The sequence below is a fragment of the Nyctereutes procyonoides genome, unplaced genomic scaffold (genome assembly GCF_905146905.1).
Source record: "Nyctereutes procyonoides isolate TBG_1078 unplaced genomic scaffold, NYPRO_anot_genome, whole genome shotgun sequence".
NCBI lineage: Eukaryota > Metazoa > Chordata > Mammalia > Carnivora > Canidae > Nyctereutes > Nyctereutes procyonoides.
Window position 1 is genome coordinate 23,028,607 of NW_026575117.1, and position 24,764 is coordinate 23,053,370.

General features: G+C 51.5%; 1 protein-coding gene across 2 annotated transcripts in view; it reads left to right on the forward strand.

Annotated features, from left to right (window-relative positions):
* The first annotated feature begins 3,411 nt into the window (after positions 1-3,411).
* The window catches only part of PIK3C2B (phosphatidylinositol-4-phosphate 3-kinase catalytic subunit type 2 beta), a 66,780-nt gene continuing 45,427 nt past the window's right edge, over positions 3,412-24,764 (forward strand). For both annotated transcript variants that reach the window (XM_055334115.1, XM_055334114.1), the window contains exon 1: positions 3,412-3,764. The gene's annotated coding sequence lies outside the window, so the exon portion shown is untranslated. The remainder of the gene's footprint in view (positions 3,765-24,764) is intronic.

A 24,764-nucleotide genomic window follows, 5' to 3' on the forward strand; every position in this document is an offset into this window, starting at 1 on the left:
ACAAAAATCTTCCCTTTGATCCTGCACTCCTCACCCCCTATCCACTGCTTTATAGTTTCCATTAATTGACAAGCTTCTAGAAAGAAGCTTCAATGTCCTCATGTGTCTCTTTTATTCCTTAACCCACTGGAGCCTGGTTTAACTGTGACTGTTCTCATACCAGCATCCCAGTGACTTTCCTGTTAATGCAAAGGGCATTTTCTAGCCCTGCCCTTCTGCCAAACTTGTGTTCTGGTCACTTCACTGACGTTTCCTCCCACCCTCCTTTCTGATACCCTGTGGTCTCAGATGTTCCCTATCAACCTGGTTGTTTCTTCTCAGTTTCTTTGGCAGGGCCCTTTCTCTGTTGCGCCCACCTAGGTAATCTCACACATGCCCACAGCTTCACAACCATCTATTATCCAAAGAATCCAAAATTGCCATCACCTGTCTATACCTCTGCTCTGATTTTGGTTTCATAAATCCATTCTGCTAGACATCCTCAACTAAACATTCCACAGATGCTTCAAACCCAACATGTCCAAAATCAAACTTATGTTCGCTCCCCCAACACCTGGGCCCTGTCTTACTCCAGTCCCCCACTTGGTCCACGGCACCATCTGCCACTAATTCCCATGGCATCAAGTGGAGAGTGATTCTAGATCCCTCTGCCCACTACCGACATTACATCTATAATCAAATATGATTGATTTGACCTCCTAACCATCTTGTATGTCTGTCCTTTCCTTTCCGTCCTCACTGTCACAGCCCTGGCCCAGTTTTTGAGATTCTCTGATCTTGCAACTCTGAATGTAGCCATAGCTTCCTTGAGCTGTCATCCTGTACTCCTAACGTGGCAGGAAGCAAATGGCACTCTCCACTTTGAAGATACTATTTACAAAGGGTCAGCAGGGTAAAGGAAAGCCACAGGAATAGCGTGCAGTACTTTAGGGCCAGCAGGAAAGCAAATTTTCACCCCCAGGCCAGAGAAGGCAATTGAGATATCTGAATTGAGAAAAGAGGGGAGGGAGAGGGAACCACCCAGAGGGAGCTGTGAACTTTGGTTGAGGGTGGCAGCCGGCCCACAGTGACTCCAAAGAGAGGGAAATCCTGAGAAACAAATATTCAGACCTATTCGACCTCCTTCCTTCCAAACTCCTGCCAGGGTTCCCAGGGGCCATCCCCTACTAGAAGCCAGAGAGCCAATATTGAGTCTGCAGCAGCAAAGGGAAGATACACAGAGCATCTTCCAAATCCTCTTATGCAATATGCCAGAAGGTTTTTCTGATCATATCACTCCCAGCTCCACTTGTCTATACCCTGGGTTCTCTGTCACCTGCAGGGGGAAAAAAAAAAAAAACAAACCTAAATTTTTTGGCATGCCCTGGTTTCTCTTATAAGGAAATATTTTTCTCCGTTCCAAAGTGCATTATAAAGTCTCTGATAAAATGCTCGACCCTATTTCCTGTTAGCTCTCCATTTGGGAAATTTTCACTCCAGCCACTAGGTCACTCTGTTCTCTCAGGCCTCTGAGCTTAGCCTGATGACAGGGTCACAGATATTTATACTGTGGACAAGTGGTGAATGAGTGAATGAATGAATGAATGAATGAGTGAGTGAGTGAGTGAGTGAGTGTTTTTATCCCCTGTGGCTCTTGAGGATTAGGAATGGGATCACATTTCCATTATGATTGATGTCCGTGCAGAGCATTCTGTCTATAGTCATCGGAATGGTTCACATACATTCTCTCATTTGCTCTTCACAAAAGCCCCGAGTGGTTTAAGCGAAGCTGATATTATTACTGATGCTCGAGGGTGGAGTGGACTACCCGGTCACACGGCGGAGGGCAGAGAGAAGAAACACAGGCTTGAGTCTCCCCTTTCATGGGCCTCTCCTCCTCCTGTCTTGCTCAGGGTCACCTACAATTAAGGGTCCTTTGCATTCGCTTAGATTTCATCTTTCATGAGAACAAAACAATATCCCAAGAAGTCCTGACGTGTGAACTCACTTTTTACACTTCCTCCCCCTGTAGGACTTCTGGCTAATCAAACTCCCTTCCTAATAAATATCCTCTTACTGAGCTCTGGAGTCTCTTCAGTTTCTATAACTCTATGAATCTAAGAATCGTGTTGGGTTTTTGTGCAATTCTGTATTAATGAGGAAATTTCAGAGGTCTTCCTGACATTTTTTTTTTTTTTAACCCTAGTAAACCCTAAACAGACGGAAACAGTAGCATTTTAACAAATATTTCCTTGAGACCAGGAAAGGGGTAGGTCGGCAGGCGTTTCCATGGAAGCCCTGGCTGGGGAGTCTCCGGCTTCCAAAGGAGTTTGGGAGCCTGGAGACCCTGATAGCTGAAGGGGAACTGTAGGGGAGGGAGGCTTGGGAAGCAGGTGTTGATCCTCAGTAAGGAAGGAGGGCCCCGCAGGTGGGGGAGGGGGGAGGAGGGGGGAAGAACTAACTCAAGTTTTGAGGAAACTGTACTTTGAGATCAAAGCTCACGGTTACTATGCAAAGCAAACGCAAATGAGGAGCTGGCCATCCTCGATGCGTGTGTGTGTGTGAGTGTTCGGGTGTGTTCGGGTGGAGTCTTTAGGAAAATTCTTCCAGAGACCACTGCTCAGAGACAGCCCCAAGGGTCCAAATTCTAAACCTGCAGCCTAGTGATGGACGAAGTGGGTTCTCCCCCTGCCACGGTCGGGTCGGAGGGCCCTGCAGCACCGTCCTCCCCCTGGGGTCGCGGCCCTCCGGGGTTCAGGTCGCGCCGGGGCGCTTGGGCCGAGAAGGCCCCGCACGGCTGAGCGCTCCGCGCCGGGACAGCGCCCCCCGCCTCCGCCCTCCAGGTGGGGGCCTTCGCGGGCGCCGCGACCCGGATGACCCCGGCGGGAAAGTCCTGGCACCGACGGGCCGTTCGTTTCCAGCGGGACCACCGGGCGTCGTCTGACCGCGAGCGGAGGGGTGGCCGCAGGGGAGAGTCGCGGCCGCCGGCAGGAGCCTCGCTCCAGTGGGAAGCGCAGCGCGGCCGCCGGCTCCCGAGCACGCTGGGGCGGCCGCGGGGGAGGGGGAGGGGAAGGGGGGGAGGAGGGAGGGGAGGGGAGGGGGAAGGAAGGGGGAGGAGGGAGGAGGAAGGGGAGGAGGGAAGGGGAGGGGGAGGGGAGGGGGAGGAGGGAGGGGAGGGAAGGGAGAGGGGGAAGGAAGGGGGAAGGGAGGAGGGGGAGGGGAGGGGAGGGGGAGGGGGAAGGAAGGGGGAGGGGGAGGAGGTAGGGGAGGGGAGGAGGAGAGGGAGGGGGAGGAGGGAGGGGGAGGAGGGAGGAGGGAGGGGGAGGCGGCCCGGGTTCCGGGGCCCGCCCCGCCCCGCCCGCGCCCGCGCTCGCAGCCGAGTGGGCGCTGCGGGTGCAGCGGGCGGAGCGGGCGGAGCGGGCGGAGCGGGCGGCGGGCGGGTGCCTGTCGGGTGCCTGTCGGGCCGGGCGGGCCGCGCCTCCGCCGCCGAGCAGTGCGCCGGGCCCCCGGGACATGGCTTCCCCGCTCCCGCCCGCGGCTCCCGCTATTGTCTCACCGGGGGTGGCCTGAGTCTGCGGGTCGCGCGCGCTCGTGGCCCGGAGCGCTCCCCGCCTCCCCCCCCCGCGCCCCCCGAGCGGCTCCCGCGCCCGGGGCCGCCTCCTCCCCCCCCGGGGCCCCCAGGGCCGGCGCTCGCGGCGTGCGGCGCGCAGAGGGGAGCGGCCCGGCGGCGGGCGGGGGCCGGGCAGCCCGGAGCGGGGCTCGCAGGGAAGCCCGCGGCGAGTCAGGTAGGACGCGCGGGGCCGGCGGGGGCGCGGGGGGCGCGGGGGGCGCGGGGGCCGCTCCCTCCCTCCCTCCCTCCCTCCCTCCCTCCCTCGCGGCAGCAGCCGAGGCGCGACCCAGCCCGGGCCGGCGGGGGCGACCACAGACCCTGCCCGCGGCGCCGCACAGGTTGCCGACTGCATCCGCCGCCCCGCCCCGCCCCGCCCCGCCCCGCGGGTTTCGGGGCGCCTCGGCCCGGGCACCCCCTTCCCACCCCTTTTCTCTGAACACACTTCCCGGCTCCCAGCTGCGGGGCGACCTGAGCCAACCAATGGTTCGGGGGTTCGTTTAAGATAAGAAACGAAGAGCAAGACGTGCCCCGGAGTGGGGGCGGCGGGGCTGCTCTCTCCCCCGCAGCGGGCGAAAAGTCCGCATCTAGCCCGGGGGGATGCTCAGGCTTCGGCCCGCCGGAGGGCAGACGTGGCTTCTGCCTCGTAAGGGCGCCGCGGCCGCAGGGGAAGCTCAGGGGGAGGGGGGCACCCTCAGGCCTGGGTTCCCGGGCCCTGCCCGGAGCCGCCGCTCCCCTGGCTGGTGCCTGCGCCCTGCTCGGCTCCCGACGGCGGCGGCTTTGATGTCGGGGAGCGCTCGCAGCCGCAGGAAGCCCGGGGGACGCTGCCAAGCCGGGGTGGGGTAGGGTGGGGTGGGGTGGGGTGGGGTGGGTGGGGTGGGGAGCCAAGGGGCTTGGCCAGCTCCTAGCTGTGAGAAGAGATTACCGAATGCATGAGGTTGGTTAGTGCCCGCACCCTGCTTGGCTGGGGTGTGCGCGTGTGTGTGTGTGCCCCCAGACTCTGCCACTGCCCTGGTTCCTCCAGGCCAACCTTCTCCCCCCTCCATCCCCACCCCCTTTCGGGTGCCCCAGTTCCACCAGCCAGGCCTGGGATGGAATCTCTACCGTCCCCTCTTGCCCTGATGTGTTGTTTTGTTTTGTTTTGTCTTGTTTTGTTTTTCCCCCCTCAATTCCGTTGGGGAATTTCGTACCCCGCTGGCTGCTCCCAGCATGGCACCCGACTCCTGAGCACACAGCTCCGGGCCCTCCAGAAGTGGGCCAACACTGCCCTCCTTCTCTCTCTAAACTACCTGTCTGAGATGTGGCCAAGCAGATGTAAGCGATTTGCACGGAACTCCAAGCCCGTGTCAGTTTGAATGAGAACTTACTCCGCCACCACACCGGGCCTTGGAAAGGTGTTGGCGGAGCGACATTACAGGAGGTGGCAAGCTGGATGCCCAGATACTCCTCCTCCCCCAAGTCCAGCTGTGGGCCACAGCGGAGACGTTATGAGACTTCAGAACTGCCTCTCCTCCCATCTGGGGTTGTGTCCATGGAAAAATTAAGTAGAGGCACATTTTATAGCTCTGCCTGGCAGCTAGCATGTGAGGAGACGGTGGCTGCGAGCCGGAGCCCGGGACTGAGGCTGCGGCTGCTTCTCCGCTGGCCTTTCGGTGAGCGGAAGGTTTGATTTCCATGGCTCTGAATTTACTGCTGAGTGTGCATGGGTGTGTGTGTCTGAATTTGATCAAGCTCCCAGCCCCGGCCAGAAGGGAGCCTGTGCATTTTCTTCTCCCTGGAAGCATCCGTCAGGGAGGTGTGCCGGGCCGAGGAAGGCTCCGGGGATCTGAGGCCTCACAATTTTCTCTGGGGTGCCCCTTTGGGATTGCCCGATGACCTGGAATGCTCTTGGTCTTCGCCATGACGCAATGGCCCTCTAGCAGACACCCCACAGCCTTGTGGGCCTTTGGTCCCCTCTCTGGTTTCCTCACCACATCTGGCCTGGTGCTTTGCAGGTGCCTCATCTGTATAGTCCTTCAGTTTGGACAGCCCTGCCACAGGCAGCAGGGAGAAAAATGAGAGAACTTCGTTTCCTGTGAGGGGCCTGTGACTGGCCATAAACTTCAAGCTGCTCATGCTCCCCACGCTCCCAGAATGTGAACTTGGACATGATAATGCTGAGGTGTAGAGAAAACAGTGGGTGCTTTTGAGGCCAGGGGGCTTGGCTTTGAGTCCAGGTGTGACTTACTTCCTCGCTGTGTGAGCATGCACAACCTGTGAACCTAAGACTTAGTTTGCATATCTGTAAAATGGGAGAGAAGAATACCCTTGGCTCATAAGACTGTTTTAAGGGTGGAATACCCTGCTTACCATGAACTGAATAAAATCATGTGTACGAAAGCATTCTGGAAACTGCAGAGTACCGTATCAACGCGTGTCATTCGCCCTGAGTTTTAACCTTGGTAACAAGGGAGGGAGAACTGGTGAGAGTTGGGACAGGGATGGGAGAAAGGGATGGAATAGAGAATGTTCTGGGACGTGGGGCAAGGGAAGACTAGTGTGCCAATACCAAGGTACCTATTTCTTGGGTTACTTCTCTTTTTTGGGTGGTGGTGGTGGTGGTGGGGGGTGTACTTTAAAAAAGCTTTGGCAGGATGGGAGCCAAGAGGGAAGGAAACACCGCTTAACAATATTTATAGGAAAGGGGGAAGCAGCCCTCAAACTCTGGCTACTATTCATTGACAGGGTAGTGCTGAGCTGGCAAATAACATAATAGCTAACACTTACTGATGTCAATCAGTTCATAAATGACAGAGGAGGGATTTGAAGCAGGCTGTTTCACTCCAGACCCTGTGCTCATAACTTCGATACCACTAATAGAGACATCTTGGGTCTTCGGAGAACGAGAAGGGGCAGCAGAGTCATGGAATTCATTTTTACTGGATTCCCTGACTTGAACGCTCATGACATGTCACCAGGCTGGGACACTCCTTAGATATCAAGCTTCTCAAGGGCAGGGGCCCAGCATAGCTCCTTCTGAATTCCCAGGTGTTCTGGGGGTCGAGGCACATGTATGCGAATTCCTTGCCGGCTTTTCTCTGCTTTCTCATTCGTATCCCTACCTTCAGTGTAAGGAGAAGACAGGGGATGACCAAGTCAAGTACTTTTGCTACCTCTGGGCAACATTAATAAGAGATTTGGGACTTGGGGACTACTCCAGAAAATTGAGGCAAATCTTTTGTTTTTGTATTTCTATATCTGTTTTATTTTGCATCTGTCTTATAAAATGAAACTTAGGAGACTGTTATTCTTGCACATCCTATGACCACCTAAGGCTTCAGAACTGGAAAGGACTTCTCATTTCCCTGAGAAGAAGTCACTCTCCCAAGGTCACAGGTACTAGTGGTGCTAGAACTTTATGCTTGCCCCATAGGCCACATATGACCAATGACAGGACCTGTCTTGCAGCACTTCAGAGTCTTACGTAGACCCTGCCGGTGACTTTATTTTTGGGGAATTCTCTTAGGGCACTGGTGATGGGATTCACTCACCCTGAATTTCTGTGTTGGTTAAGGACATTAAGGACACAGAAGACAACGTACTTCAGGGCAGAGGCCCTCAAAGTCTGGAGAAGGAAGAGGAAAGAGGTTCTCAATAATCCTCTGGCAGAGTACAGAACCTACGATTGAGGGACTCTAACAATTCGCTCCTTCCTCTTTTGGGATACTTCCCACAGGATGGCTGGCTCCTCCAGCAAAGGCTCAGTAGTACTTCCAAGAGGAACCAGAGATCATCTGCCTCTTTAGAGAATGTTTTCCTTTCCCCAATGCTTTATTACTCCTGCCTTCATTCCTTCCTGAAAACACTGTTCAATTCCCTCCTTCCTAGACCTTTCCCTCTCTCCAGCCAACCAACCCTAGACACCATGAGATTAATCTCCTCGGAGGCAGTGCTTTCTTTTCTTCTTGGCAGTTCTTCCTACTATGCTCTGTGTGTCCTAAGTCTGTGCTCCTGAGGGTCCTGTCCTAGAAGTTAGCTTCTTCTTCATCTCCTCTCCCTGTATCCTCCCCAAATGGAGGTGAGTGTCAGGAATGAGAGCTGCTTTACTCAACATGGCCAATTGCCCATGTCTGGTGCCTGGCTAAGGCCAGGCCCACCAGGAGTAAGTTTGTATGGAGGCATTCTCTCCAGCCAAGTTATTCTATCTTCATGTAGTTGGTACCCTTGGCAGCAGGCCCGAAGACATAGGGTGAGGGGAAAAAGAGGAAAGAACTAAGGAGATTCCATTTTGAGGAAATGCTACATTTTGCCTTGCTAGGGAGAAGAAATGGATATGAGCCTTTCTTGTCTTAGGGCCCAAACTAACCCAGAAGACAGGTAAGTGTAATGATGGGGCTCTTCCACAGTTGAGACATCTCTTGAGAGCCCTGCTCTGCTGGAAGCAGAGCATCTACCACTTTCTTGATTCACCATGCTGTTATGTTTTCCTACGGGTAAATAGAGGAAGTTAAGCTGATAAGGAGCACCATTAGAGTGCATTTAATTCTGATCCAAAAAGGAGAGATTGTTTGCAAATTGGGTATTAATGGGAACCTGGGAGAAGACATCTTTATTTTACCCCCAAAAATATTATGGCCAGGGTTTCACATTTCCACTCTAGACTTCAAGAAGGCAGATTTTTTTTTTTTTTTGATTAAGAGAAAAGATAGCTATATTTCCCTGATAGGAGACTTTGAAAGATAGAGTGGTTCCAAGGGGTTGGCAAATTCTCTGAAGTGCAATTTTGACGACACTGTTGCAAATGGTTCTGGCACAGGAGGCAAAAAGGAGCCACCTGAGCAAAAGTTCAAGTACCAAGGAAGTCAAGAGCGTGTGCTGAAGAATAGCCAGCAGCATTGAGTGTCTGTCCACTGGTAGCTTGCTTGCTTGCGTGTTTACTTTTTAAGCTTTTCTTCTTTATTTTCCCCCCTAAGTTTTAATTTTAATTCCAGTTAACACACAGTGTTATATTAGTTTCAGGTGTTGTCCTCCTGTAACCTTTCAGACATTATCTTTACTTTCCCCTTCCCCTAATGTTGGGAAAACCATGAGGATGAAATTGTGTCTTCCCCTTTTTTACCAATGGGATAGCTGAGATTCCAATTAGGCTTGATTGAAATGAAGATTAAGAAACATGCCAAAGGTAATTAGAGCAGAACCAAAGTTTGAATCCAGGTCAGGATACCTCCAACACCTGTTGTGTCTTCCTTCGGTGCTCCCCTGTAAGGGACCTCTGAGAAAAAAAAGTGTCGGTGAGGCCCAAGTTCTGAATGAGATGGGGTTTCCCCAAGAGTCAGTTGACAACAGAAAGGGTTGTTCTCAAAGTTGTCTGTGGAAGAAGCTACGGTCACAAAGGGACATAAGTCTCTCAAGATAATGTTTAAAAAGAACTCATTCATTCAACAGGTGTTTTTTTGAAGGCTTGCTGATGACTTTCAGGGCTTTCTTTTTTTTTTTTTTTTTTTTTTAGTTGCAGAAGCAGCACCAGACTTTATTTTTTTTTTAAACATATAGGTCTTTATTTTTTTTTTAATAAATTAATTTTTATTGGTGTTCAATTTACCAACATACAGAATAACACCCAGTGCTCATCCCGTCAAGTGTCCCCCTCTGTGCCCGTCACCCATTCACCCCCACCCCCCGCCCTCCTCCCCTTCCAACACCCCTAGTTCATTTCCCAGGGTTAGGAGTCTTCATGTTCTGTCTCCCTTTCTGATATCTCCCACACATCTTTCAGGGCTTTCAAAGTGATGAGGGCAGAGAGCCTTCCAGAACTTTCAGTTGAGTGGGGACTACAGACAAGTACATATAGGCTGTGGAGTGGGTGAGTGGGTGAGTATGGGGTGCTTTGAAAACCCCTAAGTGGGGCATTGAGGGTAGTCAGACTTCCTGGAAGAAGTTCGATGTCAGCCAAGATCAGAACAATGAGTAGAAATTGGGGTGGGGGATGAAGTGAAAGGCAAAGCAGGTGAAGTAAAAGTAGTTTAACCTGGCTAGAGCCATTGAAGGAGCTTGTATTTTATCTTTTATTCACAATGTATCTGACACTCTCCTCAGTGCATGGGAGTAAAGAAGACAGACACATTCCCTGACCTTCTGGAGTTTGTGTTCTGGGAGAACTTAGTTCTTTTTTTTTTATTTTTATTTATTTATGATAGAGAGAAAGAGAGAGAGGCAGAGACACAGGCAGAGGGAGAAGCAGGCTCCATGCACTGGGAGCCCGACGTGGGATTCGATCCCGGGTCTCCAGGATCGCGCCCTGGGCCAAAGGCAGGCGCCAAACCGCTGCGCCACCCAGGGATCCCCGAGAACTTAGTTCTTTAAGAATTAAACCGAGCATCTTTATTTTGCCGACTGGGATTCTATACGTGTAGATCCACCTGAACTTGGGGGGAGTTTGAAAGAGCCTCTTCTGATAGTCCTACAGGTAACGTAGCGTAGAGGCAGAAGGTGGGTTGATCAATGGTTGGTTAATTCTTCCTCCGACAAAAATATCTTCAGTGCCTCTGTTCCTTCATTCTTATATTTTACTGACTCATCAACTGAAGGGCAGTATACATTCAGTATATAGGTTAAGAGGATGGTTCAAAACCTGGCTCTCCCACATACTAGTCATTTGATCTTGGGAAAGTTACTTAATTTCTCTGTGCTTCTGTTTCCTCATTTGTAAGATGGGGGAAAATAATAATACCAGGGGGGAAGAAGGCTCTGGTAAAAATGAAATGAGTTCATTTCAGTGTACTCTAGCACAGCCCCTGCTACGTAGTAAGGGCCTAGTAAATGACGGTAGTTACAGTGATGTCAGAGGGATATAAACTTCAATATGGTCCATGACCTTGAGGTAACCACATTGTACTCCAAAAACTGCAAGTGAATGGATGAGTTGCTTTATGACGGGAGGCAATCCTATAAACTCACAACGAGGCAGCTGTCACACAGCTGCCTCAAGAGCTGGAGTGATCTGAGGCAGCATTTCAGAGAAGTATAGAAGCTGGGACCATAGTGCTTCCTATTTCGGGGCCTCTAAACTTGAGAGTTGAATAAATGCTATGGGGTATGAGCCTGGAAAAATAAATTACAACTTGCCTTCCTCATTCAGAATCTCTAACCCTGCAGCAGGGAGATGTCAAATGTTCTCCTCTGAGTTGGTCTGACCATGCTCAGAACACAGTGTGTAAGGGCTGTGTCCCTGGTGTAAAACACTGTGCTGAGCATCGTGGGGAAGACAAAGGTAAATAAGAGATAGTTCCTATTCTTAAGATGAATGGGCTTATGTCTGTGAAAGTACTTTGTGTTTGTTTGTTTAAAGATTGTATTTATTTATTTGACAGAGAGAGAGAGAGAGAGGAGAGCACTCTCACAAGCAGGAGCGATAGAGGGAGTGGGGAGAAGCAGGCTCCCCACTGAACAGGGAGTCCAGCATAGGACTCGGTCCCAGGACCCTGAGATCATGACCTCAGCCGAAGGCAGGTACTTAGCCGACTGAGCCACCCAGGCGCCCCTGTGAAAGTGCTTTGTATCTATGAATCACCTACACGAATAAAAACTATCTTAATTCCCATCACTAGTAGGTATAATGCCAAACAGTGTAAATGCTGTATGTGTTTAAAGATGTTCGAAAGGGAGCGAAAGTCACTTTAGGTCACAGGAGGTGAGAGAAGGCTCAAATATAAGAGCAGGCACTTGAAGAAGGCAAGCCAGAGTATTCCAGAAGGCGCTAGCGTGATGAAGATTTGTGGGAAACCCTCAGCATTTAGGGAATGTGTGGGGCACAGGGCTGGGATTCGGTGTGGGGAGTCTTGAATGTCTGATAATGAGCAGGAGAGCTAGAAACCTTTTCCTCAGAAGGATGATGTGAATAGAGCCATTGCTGCAGGGTGTTCTTGCCAGAGGAGCATAGGGCTTTAGGAGCATAGGGCTCTCTCTCTATGTCTATCATGAATAAATAAAATCTTTAAAAAAAAGCACATATCAGGCACCCAAAATGATTATTCTTTCTCTTACCTGAATAACTAAATTTTTTTTAATTTTTATTTATTTATGATAGTCACAGAGTGAGAGAGAGAGAGAGAGGCGCAGAGACACAGGCAGAGGGAGAAGCAGGCTCCATGCCCTGGGAGCCCGACGCGGGACTCGATCCCAGGACTCCAGGATTAGGCCCTGGGCCAAAGGCAGGCGCCAAACCGCTGAGCCACCCAGGGATCCCCCTGATATGTGCTTTCGATAGGTTGTTTCATTAAGAAAAGTAATCCAAAGCTTGGAAAAGAATGGGCCAATTTGAGAGAGATTGGATTAGGAAGGCAGGGGGTATTTCCTTCCCTGGAGGTGGATTGGTTGTGGCTCAGTCTGGAAAGAGCACTGGAGTGGGAGTCAAGGACATGCCTCTAGCTTCTAGTCCTGCTTCTGCCACTGGCTAGCTGTGTGACTCCAGACAAGTCATTTCTCCCCTCTGGTCATTGGTTTTCTCTCTCTGTCTCCCTCCCTCCCTCCCTCCCTCCCTCCATCGCAGTGACACACAGCGTTACATTAGCTGCAGGTGTACAACAGGGATTCAACTTCTCCGTATGTTACACTGTGCTCACCTCCAGCTTAGCTACAATCCGGCACCACACAACACTAGTACAGTATCACTGACTAGATCCCTGTGCTGTGCCCTTTATTCCCATGACTTATTCATTCCATGAGTGGAGGCCTGGATCTCTCACTCCTCTTCACCCATTTTGACAGTTGGCCATTGGTCCTCTCATCTGTATGATGGTGGCTTGTCTTTCGGTTTTTGCTTGTTTATTATTTGCTTGCTTTTGAGTGGCTTGGGAGGTAAAAGAGTGTTTTGGGGTAAGGAGGGAGGGTACAGAGTTGTATTGGGATAATCACAACGTCAGCTTGCGCTTTCAGCAAAATGGGAGGTGCCTGGGGCGCATTCTATGGGATGGGAAAAACACTATGGATTTTGGCCTCAAACAGGTTTCAATTTGATTCTTGATTCTACTGCCTACTAGTTTTGTGACCTTGGGTAAATTAATGAGTCCCCTTTCTGCTTACTACTTACCTCATCCATTAAATAAGGATATTGGGATCCCTGGGTGGCGCAGCGGTTTAGCGCCTGCCTTTGGCCCAGGGCGCGATCCTGGAGACCCGGGATCGAATCCCACGTCGGGCTCCCGGTGCATGGAGCCTGCTTCTCCCTCTGCCTGTGTCTCTGCCTCTCTCTCTCTCACTGTGTGCCTATCATAAATAAATAAAAATCTTAAAAAATTTAAAAAAAATAAATAAATAAGGATATTAACACCCATGTAGTAGGATTGTTGTGAGGATTAAACAAGATACCTGGGACAAAATCGCAGAGGGGAAAACCAGGTCTCCTTCTTTCCTTTTTATTTTTATTTTTTATTTATTCAGAGGCAGAGACACAGGCAGAGGGAGAAGCAGGCTCCATGCAGGGAGCCCGATGTGGGACTTGATCCCGGGATGTGGGACTCGATCCCGGGTCTCTAGGATCACACCCCAGGCTGCAGGCGGCGCTAAACCACTGTGCCACCGGGGCTGCCCTCCTTCTTTCCTTATATTTCTGCCATACTCATATTCGCTTAGCCTCTTGCCCAGCCCTGCCCTCCTCCTCTTTCCCTTTCCCCAGAATAAAGTATGACTCCTCCACTCCAGTCACGACAGCGGGCATATCCCTGGGGGTACTAACTTGGCAGACTGTAATGGTGTTTCCATACATTGGAGTGGTATTTCTGTAAGGTGGCCTGTGGAACATCGGCTCTAAGATGTCTGTACTCACGGTCACACCTTGGCTACACTTACTCAGCTGAAAGCAGTTTCAACTAATCCCTACTGAGAATGGCCTGTGACTGTTGCTGCCCTTGTGCATCTCGAGGGAGAGTCACATGGACAAAGCCTCATGAAAATGGGACTGGTGGAAAGGGAGCATGCGCCACTGTGCCGGGTGGGCAGCTGGTCTACCCCTCTGTCGCGTGTCCCCTTTGCTGGATGTAGACTGGGACCGTGTCTTATGGAGACCTCTGTCTCCCTTGGGACCTTGGACATCAGAGCATGCACAGAGCAACACCCAAAGAAATCGCCATGGTTCCTTGCTCTGCTCCCCCACCCCCTAGGTCACTTCCTGCTTAGAAAATAAGTCTTCTTGACCCCTCTGCACAGATGAAAATTGCTGTTTTAATGCCATCTAAGGCATATGTGGTGTTCTTGTGCCCCAGACCCCAGGGCCACCATTTCAATCTGTTGTGTCACACACACACACACACACACACACACACAGCATAAGTGTTAAGCAGACACAAAGAGTAGGAGTCAGGAGAAATTGGAAGAATTGTCCAGGGAAGGCTTCTGAAGCTCTTGAGTCTGCGCGGGGAGAGGAGAGACAGAAAACTGGGGAGAAGGAACCTCCTGCTGCACCAAGGGCTTTTGAGGCCCTAAGACTCAGCTGGGCAAGAAAATAGAGCAAAATAGAGTGTAGGGAGTCTCTACAATGCTGTCAGGGGTCCTGCTGAGGACACTGGAACCTACCATCGGGACAGAGGCACAGGAGGGCAACGGGGGGGGGGGGTTCTCTGTTGACCTGGGTAAAATGGAATCCTTGGTCTCTTTCGAGGTTCAGTGTCCTTGGCTGACCCTGAGCAGAAGGGTCCTTCTGTCTGTTACCAGGAAAAGTGAAGGGGAACTTCACAGCGGGGGTGGGGGATGGGGGAAGGTCTGGTGGCCACGTGGGTCAGTTTTGGCTGACAATAGCCAAGGCCAGGGATTGGCAGGGGTCAGTGACTTGGTGACAGGCTGCCTGCTGGGCCACACTGAGGGGGACATGTGTTCTGAACGGGGGCAAGACATGCCTAAGCCTCAGGCCCTGAGACCAGGGAAGCCTTGAAGAGGCACAGCTGGCACCAGAGACCCACCCCTGCCTACCTTTTAATGGATCATTCCTCCCACCCTCTCGAAGTTTCCCTTACCTCTTCCAGAATGGATTAGGTTGGGCGCTCTCTCCTCAGAGGAGAGAGACATTGCTTTTTATTTTTTGAAATTTTTTATTTATTCATGATAGAGAGAGAGAGGCAGAGACACAGGCAGAGGGAGAAGCAGGCTCCATGCAAGGAGCCTGATGCGGGGACTTGATCCCCGGACTCCAGGATCAAGCCCCCTGCCAAAGGCAGGCCCTAAACCTCTGAGCCACCCAGGGATCCCCGACATTTGCTTTTTAAATGCAAATGTCCCTGGATGGGGACTAACGCCTTAGCCTCTAGCACCCCCCTGTAAAGTAGTGTCAGATGTTTGGTGGTGTTTTGTGTGTGTGCGTCTGTGTGTGTGTGTATGTGTGTGTGTTTTCTGGGCTGTAAAATGGGGGCTGCTCGAGAGGGGAGCACCCTGGTCTGTGAAGACACCAGGGCCTCTCCAATGTGCCCTGACTTAGGAAATAACCAACCACTCCTGAGGTCTGCTGGAAGCTACGTGGCCTTTGGGCAAAGGCTCTGCTGGGCTCGGCTGCCTGGAGTCCCCTTGCCTGGCATTCTGGCTCCCCGGTGGCCTCCTGGCTGGCAGGGCCTGCCCCCAGTGTATTGGAATGTGAACTCTGAAAGCCCAGAGCTGCTCCCTGGAGCTGAAAGGTCCTATTTCCCTTTTACTTCCGGGTTCGACCTCCTGTCTGCTTTTCTCCGACTTGTGTGCCAATAACACAAAGATCTGAGATTGTGATCTTGTGGTGTTCAAGCCAGTTTCCTCTCTAGTCATCTCCTCTCCTCAGGGGGCTGATGAGGGAGAGAGCAAGGTGGAGGGGATGTGGGAGGGGGCTGGAGGGATGGGAAGGTATGGGAGATGTGCAGGGGCAGATGTGGGTAATTGTGTAGGGTATGGGGGTTGTGCGAGGCGTGCAGGGTATGGAGGTGTGGGGGTTGCGGCATGGAGCATGCCTGGAGAGTGTGGGGTGCTTGTGGGCGTGTGGGGAAGGTATGAGTGTGTGTAGGGTGGAGAGGGAGGGGGTGGGAGAGGTAGGCCTTGGGGGATGTGGAGTGTGCACAGGGAAGGGAGTGAGTAGTGTGGGCAAAGTGTGAGTGTGTGGGGGTGTATGTGCAGTTTATGTGATTACCATGGCTTAGGTCCCTGAGAATGACTCTAGTCTATCAGGGATTTTCTTCATCGGGGAGTTAGCACTACTGAAGATACTCTTACTATCAGGCCACATGTCTAGATTGCTGGTCTAGGGACAGTGGGCAGGGTTTGTGAACCTATGCAGAGCCTTCCTCCTGGGAGGGGGCAGGGAGCTTGCCCTGGGCATGGTGTGGGGCCCGGGCCTCAGCTCCTCAGGTTCTATAGAAGACTGGCTCAGCCTTTTTCTGCTTGACTTCCCTTTGCCCTCCTCCAAGCCACGCAGGTGGCTCTCAGCTGCTGGCATCCCACCGCCCACACAGCCTGTGACTGCCCGCTGGCTCCTTCTTGCAGGCTTACAGGCTTTCGCCTCCAGCCTTCCCTCAGGCAGCATGTGGGGGGCGGGGGGGGGCTGTGGGCCTTACTTTCTGCTGTGTGTAGGATCATTCTGGGGACCAGTCTTCCGGGTCCTTCTCCTCCTCATCCTGGGGTTCCGGCACATCTGGGCCAGGTGTGTACTTGTTGGGGGACAGCACAGGGTTCGGGTTCAGATTGTTCTTGAGTGTCAGTGCCATGTAGCTTCCCCATATTTGGTCTGTGGACCCCTCTCCACTCTGCCACAGATCCGGTGTGAGACTCAGGGCAAAGTCACTGACACTTGCTAGGCCTCCATCTGCTTATCTCTAACAGACAGGAGGACGCTGTCATGGAGGAGAGAGGGAGCCTCTCAGATGTCTGGGAGGTTGCTACCAGAAAACAACCAAAGCATTGTTTGAATTGAATTAATTGGAAATGCTCCCTAAAAATCTAAGCTCTGATCCCCAGCAAAGGTGTCCTTCAGGAGGAGGTCCCACTTGGCATTACTCAGTGCACACTGGTTAGTTCGGTGCCTCTGTAGTTATCCCAAGATACATCCCCCTCCCCTAGCCATGGGCTTGGGCCATAATCTGAAGTGCTGCTCCTTCATTCTTGCAGACTCTGATGGGTTAGGTGCACCCAGCGTGCCCAACCCATGAGGCCTTAAGGCTCATGAGGACTTGGGACACAAGCATCTATGTGGCTCCCATCCCTTCCCTCTGGTGAGTCCTCCAGGCAGAGCAGAGACTCGTTGGTGTGTTCTGTTCTCTTTTTGGCGCCAGAGCTGCTTGGGAACAGCTGTGACCCGCTTTCTGGATTCTGTTTAATGGGCTGGCCTCCTCCAGGGAGTTTCCCCAGCCCACACAGGAATCCTGGAGAACTGGATTCCAAAGGACATGAGCTGGGGAAGCTGGACTGGAGATGGAGCTGGAGGTGACAGGTGGTAGCACAGGCCTTGCCGGAGGCCTTGGTTTGCTTCCTAGCAAATGGCGCTGTGTCCCAAAGAAGAGGAGGGGAGGCAAAAGACCAGGAGGGCGGCTGTGTCCCCATCCCCCACTCCACCCACTTTCTTACATCCTCCTCCGAGAGGGGCTTCCTTTATACTTCATGGGGTCTCCAGTACCCTCAGAGAGATTAAAGTTTCTTAGACGTTGATGTTTAGAAATGTTGGGGTGGTTTTTCTGACGTGGGATGGGCTGGTGTGAATCTTGTTTGTAAAGAACTTTCCTTAGGAATCCCCTCAGCTGGAGACCAAGATTGGCAAGGGAAGGTCATCCTGGGAGCTCCTTCCCCCCACCCCCATCCTACTGCCTTTCTCTGGAGGGCCAAGGAAGCTGGAAGAGTAATTCTTAATCACCAAGCTGTTTACAGGGAGCCCAGCTGATCAGAACTAGAAGGGCTGGTTCTATGGGCTGGGGTGGCTTGGGGTGGGGAGAGGAGGGAGTGCAGGAAGTGCAGACCAGACCAGACAAGAGAGATGTGGCTGCTCTGGCTCCCGGGATGGTTCCTGGATTAGAGATCCACACGCTGCCAAGACCTTTCTTCCCTCTTGGCCAGGGGTTCCATTGAGCTGAGTGCCAGCTCCCCGTCTCTGATCTACATTGCCAGCTCTAGGAAGGAAAGTTTTGGAAGGAGCCACAAGCTGCCTCAACTCTTCCATCCCTGACTTTCTTCTTTTTTTTTTTTAAATTTTTATTTATTTATGATAGAGAGAGAGAGAGAGAGAGAGAGAGAGAGAGGCAGAGACACAGGCAGAGGGAGAAGCAGGCTCCATGCACCGGGAGCCCGACGTGGGATTCGATCCCGGGTCTCCAGGATCGCGCCCTGGGCCAAAGGCAGGCGCTAAACCGCTGCGCCACCCAGGGATCCCCCTGACTTTCTTCTTACTCAAGTCCTGAATTTGCAGGGTTTGTGGTAGGATCTGTGATTTTCAGGGCTTCTGTGTGTGCGTGCACAGGACCAGCTGCACACATGGTTTCTGAGGTGGGATTGAGGACTCCAGGGCTCTGAAGGCAAACCCAGCTCCATCCAGCCTGTCTCACAGGCCCCTAGCACCTGTCTCAGTTCTTCTAGGACTCGAAGAGCCCTCTACTAACCCTGGTATCAACTTGGGCTTCAGATAAGTGGAATGTCTCGGGTAGGCCCAGGGAATCCAGGGATGGAAAGTTAAGTTCCAAGAACAAAGACTGAACCATGTGGACCTGCTTTAATTTGGCCAAGAGGATGCTAGAGAGTGGATGGGTGGGCAGGAGGAAAGCAAGACGGTTGTTTTCTGTGTCTTCACACTTGGAAATAAGTGATACCCACAGAGAGGGAACATAGATAAGAGAAAGACCTTGTTGGTCCATGTGATTCAGTGATGGGCCTACACCAAAGAGGCTTGCAGACAGAGCTGTGTACAACCTATAGGTTTTCCGTGAGGAAGCCAGGATCAGATGGGTATTTGTCTGAGACAGGGAGTTGACCTTTCAGATACACCTTCCTGTTGGATTCGTGATGCAGGGCACACTGACCTTCCCTCCTAGAGCCGAGCCTCTTGGGGCTGGGGTGGGTGGGTTAACAGGGTGGCAAGTGTATGGAGGGAGAGGTGGGGTGGGGGTTGGATCCCTGGCTGCAAAACCAGTGGGATTTGGGATATGGGTGGGTGTGGGTGTTGGGGGGTGGAAAGTGGCAGGGGTCTTCTGAAGATAAGACTCTGGAAGCCAAAGGGTTTAAGTCCGCATGGTCTCCTTGACCCATGTTGTTCTAAGAGGAGGTGCTGAAGGTCCCTTCCAAGGTAGTCCTAGAACTGAGTCCTCTTCCCTTATTAAAAACTGCTCAGGGGCACCTGGGTAACTCAGTCTGTGAAGTGTCTGCCTTTGGCTCAGGTCATGATCTTGGGATCCTGGGATAGAGTGCCACATCAAACTTCCTACTCAGCAGGAGGTCGGCTTCTCCCTCTCCTTCTGTCCCTCCCCACCACTCATTCTCTCTCTCTCTCAAATAAATAAATAAATAAATAAATAAATAAATAAATAAATATTTTTTAAAATAAAAACTGCTCAAAGGTGGGATGCCCAAGGCTGGGGGCTTGAGACCCTTCATATATATATATATATATATATATATATATATATATATATATATATATTTATTTATTTATTTATTTATTTATTTTTTAACCATCTTGCTTGACAGCTCTCCATGTTCCCTGCCCCATGATGATGGGCCAAGACATGCAGTGTTTTCCTGCTTTGTGCCCCAAGATGGGAGGGGCTTGAATTATTTATGGGGATGCCTGTCACTTTTGCTAGATGGTGAGCTCCCTGGGTGACTGTGCCACAGTTATCTGAATACTTCGAGGAGTGTGGCACCTGGCGTGTAGCTGGTACTCGGTGGCCATTGGGATTCAACTCTGTGGGTCCGGGTGGGAAATGACCCAGACCCCTCAGGCTGAGCAGAGCAGTTCTGAAAAGGCACCCTACAGCCAGGCAGCAGGAAGCCCTCTCCGCCCACAGCTGGCCCCTGGGGCTCCACCCTCTCTGGCACAGGGACTGAGCAGAGCCAGCTCATTCTAGGGAGTTTCCTCTCCTTTCTCTCCACCCTTTGACTCCAGACCATTGTGTGGCTCTGCTCTGACCCTGTTTCCTCCGTGGCCAGCCTCCAGCCATCCTTTGGCAGCCATGTGGACTATTTGGTGCCTGGTGCTGCTCAGATCCTGGCACTGACCTGCTCACCCAGAAGCATACCCTCTTCCTCTACCAGCTGACTGCATGGGGCTTGGTGGAGTCCCTTTCCCCACTTCCCACCTGTCTTTCTGGCAGTTCCAAAACTGTGGTCTGTAGGGTCAAATCTGGCGACATATCTGAATTGCCTGGGGGGTTGGGGAGGGTTTGTAATGATCAGAATCCAGGGATTCACCCTGAGTCAGACCCTCCAGAAGAGGGGCCAGGAATCTGTACATTTGGAAAAACTTCCAAGATGCTCACTGGGAGCATTCAGGTGCGGACTTTGTATTAGATACTATTATCCTGTCGACCTTAAATTTTGTGAGCGGCCTGATGGCAGTGTGTTTATATAGGGGAGGGTCCTAGTTCTTTAGAGATTCAGGCTGAAGTGTTTAGAGGGGACACATTTGCATCTTACTATCAAGTGGTTAAGCAGAGAAAGAGAGCCTGCCTACGGGGAAGGGTAGACAAAGAGTGCCTGGGGTGGTGAGTGGAACCCAGCTGAAGGTGGTCTTGTGGACAGTTTGTATTTGCTCTCTGAAAGACGGACGAGAAGAGACCCCAGCCTGGGCCACTTAGGTGTGCGACTCCAGGGGGCACCATTCACACGGTTCTCTTTGTTGTGGTCAGAGGGTGGCATTCACATAGAATCCAATGTGTGGGTGTGCCTTGGAGTTGTGTGACACTGTAGTACTGGGCCCAGCTGCTGCTTCCTGCATGGGCTGCAAAGACCCAGGCCCTCACCACCCCACCTCTTTCCTGGGATTTTTTTTTTTCTTTCCTGGGATTTACATGAATTTTTTACAGCATCCCTAGGAGCCCTTGAGGACGAAGGGAATAGAGCAGTTTCTAATTTGTCAACCCTGCAGAAGCTGGCGGAGAGGGAGCTGAATTGGGGAAGGGGAGGCGGAGGCAGGAAACATGAGATTCTGATTCCTAAAATACTTTGTGTATCCCCACCCGTCCCAGAAAATGAAATTTGGGGCTGGAGTTCTTAGAGGAAGCCAACTCGCTCTAGCTCTAGGTTGTTGGGAACGTTGCCCCTGCCTTCCCTCTTTCCCCCTCTGGATTCCCCTTGTGCCTGGCTGCCACTCTGTACTTTCACTCCACCTTAGGGGGTGGCTCTCCTGGTCCTGCAGGGTGGGGGTCAGGGTGTGCTGCTTGTCTACCTCCTCACCTTCAGAGTGAGCAGAGCACTGAGCCTTTCTGAAGGAGCAGCTGCCAGTGTGGCCCTGGGCGCAGGATCTGTCTGCAGGCTGGGCCTCCTCTGCATGGCTGACAGGCAGTCTGGTGGAGTCCTGGCCAGGCACCAGGGGACGGTGGTTAGAGAGGGGTAGCTTGGCTTTCTTCATCTGAATTCCAGTTTTGGAAGAACCTCAGGAGCCAGGCCCACTGGCTGGCCCAGCCGTGGGCCTTTCTTCTCTTTCCTCCCAGGGCTAAGGCTGCTCTAGGAGGTGACGTTGGAGTCCTCTGAGAAATTTGACTTGAGGAAACCAATTGGTTAGAATCAAGGGCCCAAAGTTGGAAGGTACTTTGTGAGGTGGTGCTGTGTGTCCGCCCACCTGCCTTTACAGAAGCCAGACCCAGCCCAGTGAGGTGATACCCAGTCCTGTGTTGGTAGGACCCCAAGGAAGGGCACCAGCTGCATCCTGATTACCGATCTTATGCCTAAAAACTTTTACTACCAGAAAGCGCTATTCTTACATCCCAGTTCAAGTATGTTTCTCAATGGAAATGAGGTGAATTTGGAAGTTAAGGAGCTTGATGGTGGTGGAGGTGACAGGTCCATGCCTATTTAATTTTTTTTAATTGAAGTTCGATTTGCCAACATATAGTATAACACCTAGTGCTCGTCTCATCAAGTGCCCTCCTCAGTGCCCATCACCCGGTCACCCCATCCCCCCACCCACCTCCCCTTCCTCTACTCCTTGTTCACGTCCCAGAGTTAGGAGTCTCTCATGGTTTGTCTCCCTCTCTAATTTTCCCCCACTCACTTTCCCTCCTTCCCTTATAATCCTTTTCACTATTTCTTGTATTCCATATATGAGTGAAACCATGTGATGACTGTCCTTCTTCAATTGACTTATTTCACTCAGCAGAATACCCTCCAGTTCCATCCACGTTGAAGCAAATGGTGAGTGTTTGTCCTTTCTGATGACTGAGTAATATTCCATTGTGTATATGTAAACCACATCTTTATCCATTCATCTGTCGATGGACATCGAGGCTCCTTCCCCAGTTTGGCTATTGTGGATATTGGTGCTGTAAACATTGGGGTGCAGGTCCCAGCATTTCACTGCATCTGTATCTTTGGGGTAAATACCCAGTAGTGCAACTGATGCTTATTTAATTTTGAATAAACTATTTTAAGAGTATATTTGAGGTATGCACAAGTCACTATTGAGAGCATAAAGAAGCGGCCCTTAATCCCATCTGGGACTAAGAGAAAGCTTCCTGGAGAACGTGATGTCTGAGCAAAGGCTAAGGAGTGAGTTAGAGTCCCACAGGCAGAAAGCAAAAGGGAATTGGGAAGGGCAGGCCCAGGGGAAGGAGGATGTTGAACAAGTCAGCAAGGTATCGAGTCCCTGGCAGTGAATGACTACAGCTGAAAGGAAGATGGGGGGTGGTGATAAAGGAAGCAAATAGAGGGCCTTTGAAGGTGTGGAAGCAGGGAGTGAGATGATCAGGTTTACCTTTTAGAAAGAGCCCTCTGGCTGTTCTGGGGAGAATGCCTTAGGAGAGGGGCAGATGAGGAGGAAGAACTGTGAGGAGCCTATTGTAATAACCCAAAAGGGAGAAGATAAGGGCTTCCTTAGGGCATCTAGCAGGAAGGACTAGATTCAGGAATACTAAAGAGGCAAAGTCACTTAATGAGGAAGAGGCGAAGACTTTGTTGACTGGCTTTGGGGACAAGGCAAAGGACAATCCAGGGAGGCTGTAGGGTTTCTAATTTGGAGGACTGGCTTGTGCCCTTGCTGAGGTGGGGAACCAGGAGGGTGGAGAGGTTGTGGGAAGGAAAGGACAAGGTGGTAGTTCAGTTTTTGGGCATTTGGGGCTTGAGATATGGGCGGGCACATAAACTTGAGGGCAAGATACACCATTGGATACACTCCAACGCATGAGTGGGACGCATCAGAGATGAGACGCAAGGTTGCCTGAGCAGAGGGTATTAACGGTGGCTGAGAACGGAGTCCTGACACCAGCATTTCGGGGGGGGACAAACAAGGAGGTAGAGAACAAGAAGAAAAAAGTGTCATGGAAGCCAAGGGGTAAAGAGTTTAGGGAAGAAGGGAAGGGTCTGGAAAGCTAAATGCAGCAGCCATGTCTGGGTCAGTAGAAATGCCTGTGGAAGGGCACCTGGGTGGCTCAGTCAGTTAAGCATCTGCCTTCAGCTCAGGTCATGATCTCAGGGTCCTGAGATTGAGGCCCACAAGCGCAGGCTCCCTGCCCAGCAGGGGGTTTGCCTCTCCCTCTCTGCCCCTCCCCTACCTCCACTTGTGCTTGCTCACTCACAAATAAATACAATCTTAAAAAAAAAAAAAAAAGGCCTATGGAATTGGATGGCCTGGGTATTGTTCCTGGGGTGGTTTTTGTTGGAAGGATGGGGACAGAAGCCAGATTACAGTGAATCGAAGGGTAAATGGGAATTGGGAAAGTACATGTGTCTTGTGCTCTTGGAGAGCTTACTGGGAAGGAGGAACAGAAAAGATACTGGCTGGAGGACAAAAAGGCAAGAGAAGGTGCTTAGGGTGTAGGGTGTGGGGTTTTTGTTGTTGTTGTCTTCTCATACTTTCTTTTTAAGGCTAGAAGCAGCCTGAACATGTGTATGTGCTGAAGAGAGACCTCATTAAGGAGAAGGGGCAGAGGTACAGTGGGGGAAGGGATATGATCCCGGAGGAGATCCAGTGAATGGGGCAAGAGGACAAGAAGGTTGTGCCTCAGCAGGAGGCAGGAACCCACTCTCCCCGAGACCAAAAGGAAGAAAGGGAGACTGCATGCAAGTGTGGATAAATTCATGCATGAGAGCTGCAGGAAGTTGAGAGAGATTATTTCCAATAGCTTCAGTTTTCCTCTTCATAGTGGTGCCTGGCAAAGGCAAATCCTTCTTTTTTCTTTTCTTTCAAGAGAGTGAGAGAAATTATACATGCACACAGGGGGTCGTGGGGCACAGAGGGGGAGAGAGAATCTCAAGCAGGCTCCATGCCCAGCGCAGAGCCTGCTGTGGGGCTCGACGACCGTGAGATCACCACCTGAGCCAAAATCAGGAGATGACACCTTAACTAACTAAGCCACCTAGGTGTCCCTAAGCCTTTTTTATTGTGGAGAGAAAATGGATGGAATTTATGGTAAAAAGCATGATTGGAAAAACAGTGGAAAAGACATGCTTCCTGTTTCCAGTTGAATAGGGGTCTATAAACTTTTTTCTAAAACCATTTGATTTATTATTATTATTGTAGTCAGGAGTTTTGTTTCATGGGTCTTGTCCTGCAGGTAAAATAACCTGATGTGGGGCCCAGTGAAACGCAAGGAGAGGCTGTTCCTCTGAGCTTCAGAGCCATCTCAGCGATGAATTACCAAACACAGAGCCTCCAGGCAGGAAAGATTTGGGATCAAGCTGGACTCAGGGTAGGCAGAGCTGTACTCCCTATGCCTGGTGTTCAGCATATTCAGGACAGAGCAATCATTCATTCAGCCATCCATGACTAGAAGAAGGAATCTCTATTACCCAAGGCCAATCAGACCTGGAAGTTTTTGTTGAAGGCCCCACATCTGAGTGGAGAAGAGGGGGAGATAAGAGGGACTATGTCTCTGAGGTCATCGGCTCTGTGGCCCTCTCTGAATCTCAGCAGAGGTCTAGCCTCTTTGGGGTGGTTAAGGGGGTGACAGAGAGTGGCAGCCCAGCCCTGAGAGCACAGGGAGGGTGTGTCTCACATCCTTGTGGGACTTGAGCTCCAGGGGAGCAGCACTGACGCTGGGGTCCCAGAATCAATGTACTGATC